The following is an 11,367-nucleotide window of genomic DNA, read 5'->3' on the forward strand; positions in this document are numbered from 1 at the left end:
TCTCCGGGTAGGTCTCTTAAAATATTGGGTTGTCTATCCATTTTGTGTTTTTATACTGTAAAATAGACAAGAGTTAGATTCATAAAAAAAATATACTTATTAATACAAGCAATTTTTACATATATCATAAAGCATAAGCACACTATCTTACATATATTACACCACACGAATACAACTATCTTATTCCGACTCGCTTGTTTCTTCTTCTTCGGTTTTGGTTCGTTTTGCCAAGTTTCTAGGGATATATGATGTTCCCCTAATACGAGCCGTCGTGATCCACATTGGTTTAGAAAAACCTGGTGATTTAGAGGTTCCCGGGTCATTGTTACAACTTAAGGACTTCGGGGGTTGACGATACATATAAAGTTCATCGGGGTTGGAATTAGATTTCTCTATTTTTATGCCCTTTCCCTTATTATTTTCTTTTGCCTTTTTAAATTCAGTTGGGGTAATTTCTATAACATCATCGGAATTCTCGTCGGAATCCGATTCATCGGAGAATTGGTAATCCTCCCAATATTTTGCTTCCTTGGCGGAAACACCATTGACCATAATTAACCTTGGTCGGTTGGCTGAGGATTTTCTTTTACTTAACCGTTTTATTATTTCCCCCACCGGTTCTATTTCTACATCCGGTTCCGATTCTTCTTCCGGTTCCGATTCTTCTTCCGGTTCTGACTCTTCTTCCGGTTCCTCTTCGGGAACTTGTGAATCAGTCCATAAATCATTCCAATTTACATTTGACTCTTCATTATTATTAGGTGAGTCAATGGGACTTGTTCTAGAGGTAGACATCTATCACACAATATCAAACGCGTTAAGAGATTAATATATCACATAATATTCACATGTTAAAAATATATAGTTTCCAACAAAATTTGTTAAGCAATCATTTTTTCAAGTAAACACGGTCGAAGTCCAGACTCACTAATGCATCCTAACAAACTCGATAAGACACACTAATGCAAAATTCTGGTTCTCTAAGACCAACGCTCGGATACCAACTGAAATGTCCCGTTCTTATTGATTAAAAACGTTCCATATTAATTGATTTCGTTGCGAGGTTTTGACCTCTATATGAGACGTTTTTCAAAGACTGCATTCATTTTAAAACAAACCATAACCTTTATTTCATCAATAAAGGTTTAAAAAGCTTTACGTAGATTATCAAATAATGATAATCTAAAATATCCTGTTTACACACGACCATTACATAATGGTTTACAATACAAATATGTTACAATAAAATAAGTTTCTTGAATGCAGTTTTTACACAATATCATACAAGCATGGACTCCAAATCTCGTCCTTATTTAAGTATGCGACAGCGGAAGCTCTTAATAATCACCTGAGAATAAACATGCTTAAAACGTCAACAAAAATGTTGGTGAGTTATAGGTTTAACCTATATATATCAAATCATAATAATAGACCACAAGATTTCATATTTCAATACACATCCCATACATAGAGATAAAAATCATTCATATGGTGAACACCTGGTAACCGACAATAACAAGATGCATATATAAGAATATCCCCATCATTCCGGGACACCCTTCGGATATGATATAAATTTCGAAGTACTAAAGCATCCGGTACTTTGGATGGGGTTTGTTAGGCCCAATAGATCTATCTTTAGGATTCGCGTCAATTAGGGTGTCTGTTCCCTAATTCTTAGATTACCAGACTTAATAAAAAGGGGCATATTCGATTTCTATAATTCAACCATAGAATGTAGTTTCACGTACTTGTGTCTATTTTGTAAATCATTTATAAAACCTGCATGTATTCTCATCCCAAAAATATTAGATTTTAAAAGTGGGACTATAACTCACTTTCACAGATTTTTACTTCGTCGGGAAGTAAGACTTGGCCACTGGTTGATTCACGAACCTATAACAATATATACATATATATCAAAGTATGTTCAAAATATATTTACAACACTTTTAATATATTTTGATGTTTTAAGTTTATTAAGTCAGCTGTCCTCGTTAGTAACCTACAACTAGTTGTCCACAGTTAGATGTACAGAAATAAATCGATAAATATTATCTTGAATCAATCCACGACCCAGTGTATACGTATCTCAGTATTGATCACAACTCAAACTAAATATATTTTGGAATCAACCTCAACCCTGTATAGCTAACTCCAACATTCACATATAGAGTGTCTATGGTTGTTCCGAAATATATATAGATGTGTCGACATGATAGGTCGAAACATTGTATACGTGTCTATGGTATCTCAAGATTACATAATATACAATACGAGTTGATTTAGTTATGGTTGGAATAGATTTGTTACCAATTTTCACGTAGCTAAAATGAGAAAAATTATCCAATCTTGTTTTACCCATAACTTCTTCATTTTAAATCCGTTTTGAGTGAATCAAATTGCTATGGTTTCATATTGAACTCTATTTTATGAATCTAAACAGAAAAAGTATAGGTTTATAGTCGGAAAAATAAGTTACAAGTCGTTTTTGTAAAGGTAGTCATTTCAGTCGAAAGAACGACATCTAGATGACCATTTTAGAAAACATACTTCCACTTTGAGTTTAACCATAATTTTTGGATATAGTTTCATGTTCATAATAAAAATCATTTTCTCAGAATAACAACTTTTAAATCAAAGTTTATCATAGTTTTTAATTAACTAACCCAAAACAGCCCGCGGTGTTACTACGACGGCGTAAATCCGGTTTTACGGTGTTTTTCGTGTTTCCAGGTTTTAAATCATTAAGTTAGCATATCATATAGATATAGAACATGTGTTTAGTTGATTTTAAAAGTCAAGTTAGAAGGATTATGTAACGACCCGCACTTTTTCGATCGTTCTATACTTATAAGATTGATATTTACATAAATTAAACATTACCAACTTGATAAGCAATCCAAATTGTTGAGACTTATGTTTCCGAAAAGAGTTTTACACAACGTTTGACCGTCTAGTTTGACCGATGATATCACGAACTATACAATATATGATAATTATACGTTTGTGTATATATATGTATATATACATATTTAACATGATTAATGAATGTTTTAATATCTCATTTTGTATTAATAACAACAAGTTATATGTGTATTTTGAAACTACTAACTTAAGTTTTCAAAACGATAACAATACGTAACGTTATTTGACTTAAATACTTAAGACTATAATGTTTATACATATATTGTATAAGTAATGTATTTAATCACTTTTAAGAACTTAAATACATAAAATCATATAAGTGTATTCACAAAAGATAGCTATATTTGAATCCTCATTCCATTTTTCACAAAATTTCTATACGTATATTTAGAGTATTTGTACTCGTATCATACCTAGCTTCTATACGTATTTACTAATAGTAAATACACATCAAAATCACCACCTAACCAGCCATGTTCATGCCCTTAGGGCTAGGTAATTGTATTTGGAAACAATTAGGACTAGATACATAAAATGATTACTTGAAAATTTTGTCCATATACTCCTTATGCCACGTTTTTTTGTAGTATTTATACATGATCATTTTGGTTCATTTTTACTTCAACTTTTTAGCCAAAACACACACAAACTTTGAAGCCTTAAACACCTTCAACAATCCAGCAAAGTTCCATGAAGATCTAGCTTCAAAAACCATACTAAAACACCATAAGAAAACCATACAAAAACACTTCAAGAAAACCTTCCAAGAACACCAACTTACTTCCAATCTTTCATCCACTTCCATCACCCTTTTTATTCTAGCTTCTTACTTCTCTTTTACAGCAACTTTATCCAAGGAACTTGAGGTAGAATCTATGTTCATAACCTTATTCGATTCATATATATATAGCTATCTTATTTTATGGTACAAAAGTTTAACAACAAGAACATAGTTTGAATGTTTTCAAACTTGTTTGCAAACTAAATAGATCCTTCTAATTTAACTTTTAAAATACTTCAAGACATGTAACATAACTTATTTATATGTTAATTTAACAAGGTAAAACTTGGTTTTTCAAAGTATAAGTATTTTTGGAAAAATGGTCATTAAATGATTTTGTTGTAACAAAAATGTTTAACTTCATATGTTTCACTAAACTTTCACCTATGCCGTATGATTTTGAATACAAACCAAGGTATTTACAGTTCATAGTCTTAAAGAAGAACTCGATCCAAGAAGATGGCAATTTGAATCAACGAAAACGGACTTGTAACGAAGAAACTATGACCGAAACAAAATTGGTTATCCAAGACTTAATTGACTTCGGGATTCATTGGAAAAATTTACATAAAATCACATCTTTATAAGATAACATGATATTTTATATATATGTACTCATAATTCAATTTCATATGGTTCAGGATCACCCGTAAGCAACACGAGAAGATTAATCATAAGATCCCATGATTGTACGCAACACGTCATTTGACAACACCGGTACTTTATGTACGCAACACGTCATTTGACAACACCGGTACCATGGGTCAAGATTAATCTCGACCAATACATATACGATGGGGTTTTATTTATTTCGTTGGGGGTTTTATTTATTTCATTGCGGGTATATTAAACATCTAAAAATGAACCATTAAAATTGAATTACTAACAACGAACTGCTAACTACGGACTAAGGAATTATTCAAAGTATTAAAAGTATAACAAGTATATATATGTGACGTTTGTTTAAAAAGAAAAGGTATTGATATATTATATATGGATAGGTTCGTGATATCAACCGGAAGACCGAGTCGAAATTATATATCTTCGAGACAACAGTGAGTATATAGTCCCACTTTTAAACTCTAAATATTTCGGGATGAGAATACATGTATTTTATGTTTTACGTTATGGACACAAGTAACTAAAAAATATATTCTACGTTGAGTTGTACCACTGGCATACTTCCCTGTAGCTTGGTAACTGTTATTTACAGCGGTATTGTAAACGCGAATCCTGTTGATAGATCTATCGGGCCTGACAACCCCAATCGGACTGGACGACCAGTATTCAACGGTTGCACAGTACTTCGTTTTGTGACTACACTTGGTACGGCGTAGTAAGATTTCATATTAAAGGGAATATGCGACGTGAAAATGTTAAGTATGGTTACCAAGTGCTCAACCACTTAGAATATTTTTATTGAAATGTTTATATACGAAATCTTGTGGTCTATATATATATATTGCTGCGCACTAAACCTATATCTCACCAACTTTATGTTGACGTTTTTAAACATGTTTATTCTCAGGTGATAATTAAAGCTTCCGCTGCATTATGTTGAATCTAAGCAGGATCATGCGTACTCATATTTGTGTCAAAAATAAAACTGCATATCCGATGACGTGTGTTGTAAAATATGCTAGAAATCGTGTTGTTATTATCATTTGTAAAGTTTGTAAGTCGAAGATTATCGCTAAACGATAATCATCTTTTTATTGTCTAAAGCTTGTAACAAAAATAATGGTTTGGTTTGTAATGTATAATATATGCAGTTTTCCTTTTTAAAAATGTCGCATATAGAGGTCAATACCTCGCAATGAAATCATACGTTATCTAACACGTTCTTATGGTTAAGGACGGGTTATGACATGTGGTATCAGAGCGGTGGTCTTAGCGAACCAGGTTTGCATTAGTGTGTCTAACCGATAAGTCGTTAGGATACATTAGTAAGTCTGGACTTTGACCGGGTCTGATTAAAAAAAAAAAACCATTGCTTATCACTGTTGGTTAAAATTTATATGTAAATATTATATAAGTACTAATGGGTTAGTTGTTGTGTGATAGATGTCGAGCTCAAAAATTGTTATCACAATCAACGACTCCGAATCAGAATCTTCAGATGGCGTTCCAGTCATTAACCTGTCCGATGACGAAAATGATATCTTTGGGGAAGACTCACAAATCCCGGATGAACCGACTATAGAGAACCCGGAAAGTGAACCCGAGGAGGAAAGTGAACCCGAGGAGGAAAGTGAACCCGAGGAGGAAAGTGAACCCGAGGAAGAAATACAGGAAATTACAAAAGAAGAGTTCGAACTAGGAAAGAAACGAAAGGCTAATGAATTAGAAAATTCAAATCCTGAGTTTAATAAGGATGATGTGGCACCAACTCCACTAGACACTACCACCCCTATTCCCGCTATTCCTATTCGTTCTGTCCCGGCATCCAGTTCTTCAGTCCCACAGCCAAAATATAGGCAGACAGTTAGGATAAGCGTTAAGCAAATCTTTGTGTCTAAACGTCCTAGAAAATAGATCAAACGATGCGCTGCTGTGTCAAACCATGGAACCGAATAATGTTTTGTATAATATTAATAGTGTGGTTTGCTTAATGTTCGATGTAAGATAAGCATATGTAAAATATTGAAGTATGAAATGCAATAATTTTCCATGGTTAAGTATTATTTAGATTGTAGTAATTGATTCTGTACTAAGCTGTTAAGTATGAACATTAATGGGTAGGTACTACCCTAGATATAATTATAAAACGCTAATAAGAAGAAAAGGCTTTTATAATAATACCTAGTTCATATTATTAATAAGCTATAATGTACTATAAATACACACTACATCTATAATATTCCATGTGAATAATTATTTTCTTTCATTAGGAAATGGCGCGATTGAATCGAATGACGGAACAAGAACTCGAGGAACTCATCAACCAGCGAGTGAACGACAGAATGTTATGGGTTGAGGCTGCAAGAGCTGCTGCAGTTAACCCAAATCCTCGTGTAGGATGCTCCTACAAGACGTTTCAAGCTTGCAAGCCATCATCATTCAGTGGAACGGAAGGACCGATCGGTTTAACCCGATGGATAGAAAAGATGGAGACGGTGTTTAAAATCAGTGGTTGTGATGAAAAAGACATGACCAAGTTTGCATCGTGCACTTTACAAGATAGTGCACTCACATGGTGGAAGAATTATGTGAAGGCGGTAGGAGGAGATGTAGCTTATGATACTCCATGGGAAGAATTCAAAGCAATGATAATCACCGAGTATTGTCCAAGGAATGAGGTTATTAAGTTAGAAGATGAGTTATGAAGTTTGAAGGTGGTTGGTACTGAAATCACCAACTACAATCAGCGATTCATGGAATTGGTTTTACTATGTCCTGAATTGGTTCCAACCGAAGCACGGAAGATTGAAATGTACAAAGGTGGTTTGCCCAAAAAGGTCAAGGCAAACGTTACGGCGTCGAAACCTAAGACAATTCATGAAGCTATAACCATGGCGAACGAGTTAATGGATCAGGTCATTCTGGATAAGAAAGCATTCACTACTGAGGTGAAGGTATCGAGTAACAAAAGGAAGTGGAACGGAAATTATGATCGAGGTTACCAACAGCAATCTTTTAAGAAACCAGAAACCCCGAAAGGTGCGGGTAGCGGTTCAGGCTTTGGTTACAAAGGACAAAGTCCTTTATGCAACCGTTGCCACAAACATCACTTTGGTTACTGTAGTGTGTTATGCACCAAGTGTAATCGACAAGGTCATCTTGCGGAAGATTGTAAGGCTCTCGTTACAAATGGCAACAAGACTCCTGCCACCAACGCAAATAGAACTGCTTTGGCTACCATTACTTGTTTTGGTTGTGGAAAACAAGGTCACTATAAGAGTCAGTGCCCGAATCAAGAAAAGAATGGCGGACCTGCACGTGGAAGAGCGTTTGTTATTAATGCTAGAGAGGCACGTGAAGACCCGGAGCTTGTTACGGGTACGTTTACCATTAATAACTTATCAGCATCTATTTTATTTGATACTGGCGCCGATAGAAGTTATGTGTGTAGAAATTTTTACACTAAATTGAATTGTTCATCATTACCTCTAGATGCTAAGTACTTGATTGAGTTAGCTAATGGTAAACTAATTAAAGCCGATAAAATTTGTCGTGGTTGTGAAATAAATCTAGCCGGAGAAACGTTTAAAATCGACTTAATACCCGTAGAATTAGGAGGTTTTGATGTAATAGTCGGCATGGACTGGATGTCCAAAATAGGAGCGGAAGTTGTTTGTGCTAAGAAGGCAATTCGTATTCCTGGTAAGGATAAAATACCGGTGATGATTTATGGAGAGAAGGGTAATTCAAAGCTAAAACTCATTAGCTGTTTGAAAGCCAAGAAGTGTTTAGAAAAGGGATGTTACGCTATTTTAGCACATGTTAATAAAGTCGAAAAGAAAGAAAAGTGCATCAACGACGTGCCTGTTGAAATGTCCCGTTCTTATTGATTAAAAACGTTCCATATTAATTGATTTCGTTGCGAGGTTTTGACCTCTATATGAGACGTTTTTCAAAGACTGCATTCATTTTTAAACAAACCATAACCTTTATTTCATCAATAAAGGTTTAAAAAGCTTTACGTAGATTATCAAATAATGATAATCTAAAATATCCTGTTTACACACGACCATTACATAATGGTTTACAATACAAATATGTTACAACAAAATAAGTTTCTTGAATGCAGTTTTTACACAATATCATACAAGCATGGACTCCAAATCTTGTCCTTATTTAAGTATGCGACAGCGGAAGCTCTTAATAATCACCTGAGAATAAACATGCTTAAAACGTCAACAAAAATGTTGGTGAGTTATAGGTTTAACCTATATATATCAAATCGTAATAATAGACCACAAGATTTCATATTTCAATACACATCCCATACATAGAGATAAAAATCATTCATATGGTGAACACCTGGTAACCGACAATAACAAGATGCATATATAAGAATATCCCCATCATTCCGGGACACCCTTCGGATATGATATAAATTTCGAAGTACTAAAGCATCCGGTACTTTGGATGGGGTTTGTTAGGCCCAATAGATCTATCTTTAGGATTCGCGTCAATTAGGGTGTCTGTTCCCTAATTCTTAGATTACCAGACTTAATAAAAAGGGGCATATTCGATTTCGATAATTCAACCATAGAATGTAGTTTCACGTACTTGTGTCTATTTTGTAAATCATTTATAAAACCTGCATGTATTCTCATCCCAAAAATATTAGATTTTAAAAGTGGGACTATAACTCACTTTCACAGATTTTTACTTCGTCGGGAAGTAAGACTTGGCCACTGGTTGATTCACGAACCTATAACAATATATACATATATATCAAAGTATGTTCAAAATATATTTACAACACTTTTAATATATTTTGATGTTTTAAGTTTATTAAGTCAGCTGTCCTCGTTAGTAACCTACAACTAGTTGTCCACAGTTAGATGTACAGAAATAAATCGATAAATATTATCTTGAATCAATCCACGACCCAGTGTATACGTATCTCAGTATTGATCACAACTCAAACTATATATATTTTGGAATCAACCTCAACCCTGTATAGCTAACTCCAACATTCACATATAGAGTGTCTATGGTTGTTCCGAAATATATATAGATGTGTCGACATGATAGGTCGAAACATTGTATACGTGTCTATGGTATCTCAAGATTACATAATATATAATACAAGTTGATTAAGTTATGGTTGGAATAGATTTGTTACCAATTTTCACGTAGCTAAAATGAGAAAAATTATCCAATCTTGTTTTACTCATAACTTCTTCATTTTAAATCCGTTTTGAGTGAATCAAATTGCTATGATTTCATATTGAACTCTATTTTATGAATCTAAACAAAAAAAGTATAGGTTTCTAGTCGGAAAAATAAGTTACAAGTCGTTTTTGTAAAGGTAGTCATTTCAGTCGAAAGAACGACGTCTAGGTGACCATTTTAGAAAACATACTTCCACTTTGAGTTTAACCATAATTTTTGGATATAGTTTCATGTTTATAATAAAAATCATTTTCTCAGAATAACAACTTTTAAATCAAAGTTTATCATAGTTTTTAATTAACTAACCCAAAACAGCCCGCGGTGTTACTACGACGGCGTAAATCCGGTTTTACGGTGTTTTTCGTGTTTCCAGGTTTTAAATCATTAAGTTAGCATATCATATAGATATAGAACATGTGTTTAGTTGATTTTAAAAGTCAAGTTAGAAGGATTAACTTTTGTTTGCGAACAAGTTTAGAATTAACTAAACTATGTTCTAGTGATTACAAGTTTAAACCTTCGAATAAGATAGCTTTATATGTATGAATCGAATGATGTTATGAACATCATTACTACCTTAAGTTCCTTGGATGAACCTACTGGAAAAGAGAAAAATGGATCTAGCTTCAATGGATCCTTGGATGGCTCAAAGTTCTTGAAGCAAAATCATGACACGAAAACAAGTTCAAGTAAGATCATCACTTGAAATAAGATTGTTATAGTTATAGAAATTGAACCAAAGTTTGAATATGATTATTACCTTGTATTAGAATGATAACCTACTGTAAGAAACAAAGATTTCTTGAGGTTGGATGATCACCTTACAAGATTGGAAGTGAGCTAGCAAACTTGAAAGTATTCTTGATTTTATGAAACTAGAACTTTTGGAATTTATGAAGAACACTTAGAACTTGAAGATAGAACTTGAGAGAGTTCAATTAGATGAAGAAAATTGAAGAATGAAAGTGTTTGTAGGTGTTTTTGGTCGTTGGTGTATGGATTAGATATAAAGGATATGTAATTTTGTTTTCATGTAAATAAGTCATGAATGATTACTCATATTTTTGTAATCTTATGAGATATTTCATGCTAGTTGCCAAATGATGGTTCCCACATATGTTAGGTGACTCACATGGGCTGCTAAGAGCTGATCATTGGAGTGTATATACCAATAGTACATACATCTAAAAGCTGTGTATTGTACGAGTACGAATACGGGTGCATACGAGTAGAATTGTTGATGAAACTGAACGAGAATGTAATTGTAAGCATTTTTGTTAAGTAGAAGTATTTTGATAAGTGTATTGAAGTCTTTCAAAAGTGTATAAATACATATTAAAACACTACATGTATATACATTTTAACTGAGTCGTTAAGTCATCGTTAGTCGTTACATGTAAGTGTTGTTTTGAAACCTTTAGGTTAACGATCTTGTTAAATGTTGTTAACCCAATGTTTATAATAACAAAAGAGATTTTAAATTATTATATTATCATGATATTATGATGTACGAATATCTCTTAATATGATATATATACATTAAATGTCGTTACAACGATAAACGTTACATATATGTCTCGTTTCAAAATCATTAAGTTAGTAGTCTTGTTTTTACATATGTAGTTCATTGTTAATGATATGTTTACTTATCATAATATCATGTTAACTATATATATAACCATATATATGTCATCATATAGTTTTTTACAAGTTTTAACGTTCGTGAATCACCGGTCAACTTGGGTGGTCAATTGTCTATATGAAACCTATTTCAATTAATCAAGTCTTAACAAGTTTGATTGCTTAACATG

Source organism: Rutidosis leptorrhynchoides, chromosome 11, assembly GCF_046630445.1.
Source record: "Rutidosis leptorrhynchoides isolate AG116_Rl617_1_P2 chromosome 11, CSIRO_AGI_Rlap_v1, whole genome shotgun sequence".
In the NCBI taxonomy this organism is placed as follows: domain Eukaryota; kingdom Viridiplantae; phylum Streptophyta; class Magnoliopsida; order Asterales; family Asteraceae; genus Rutidosis; species Rutidosis leptorrhynchoides.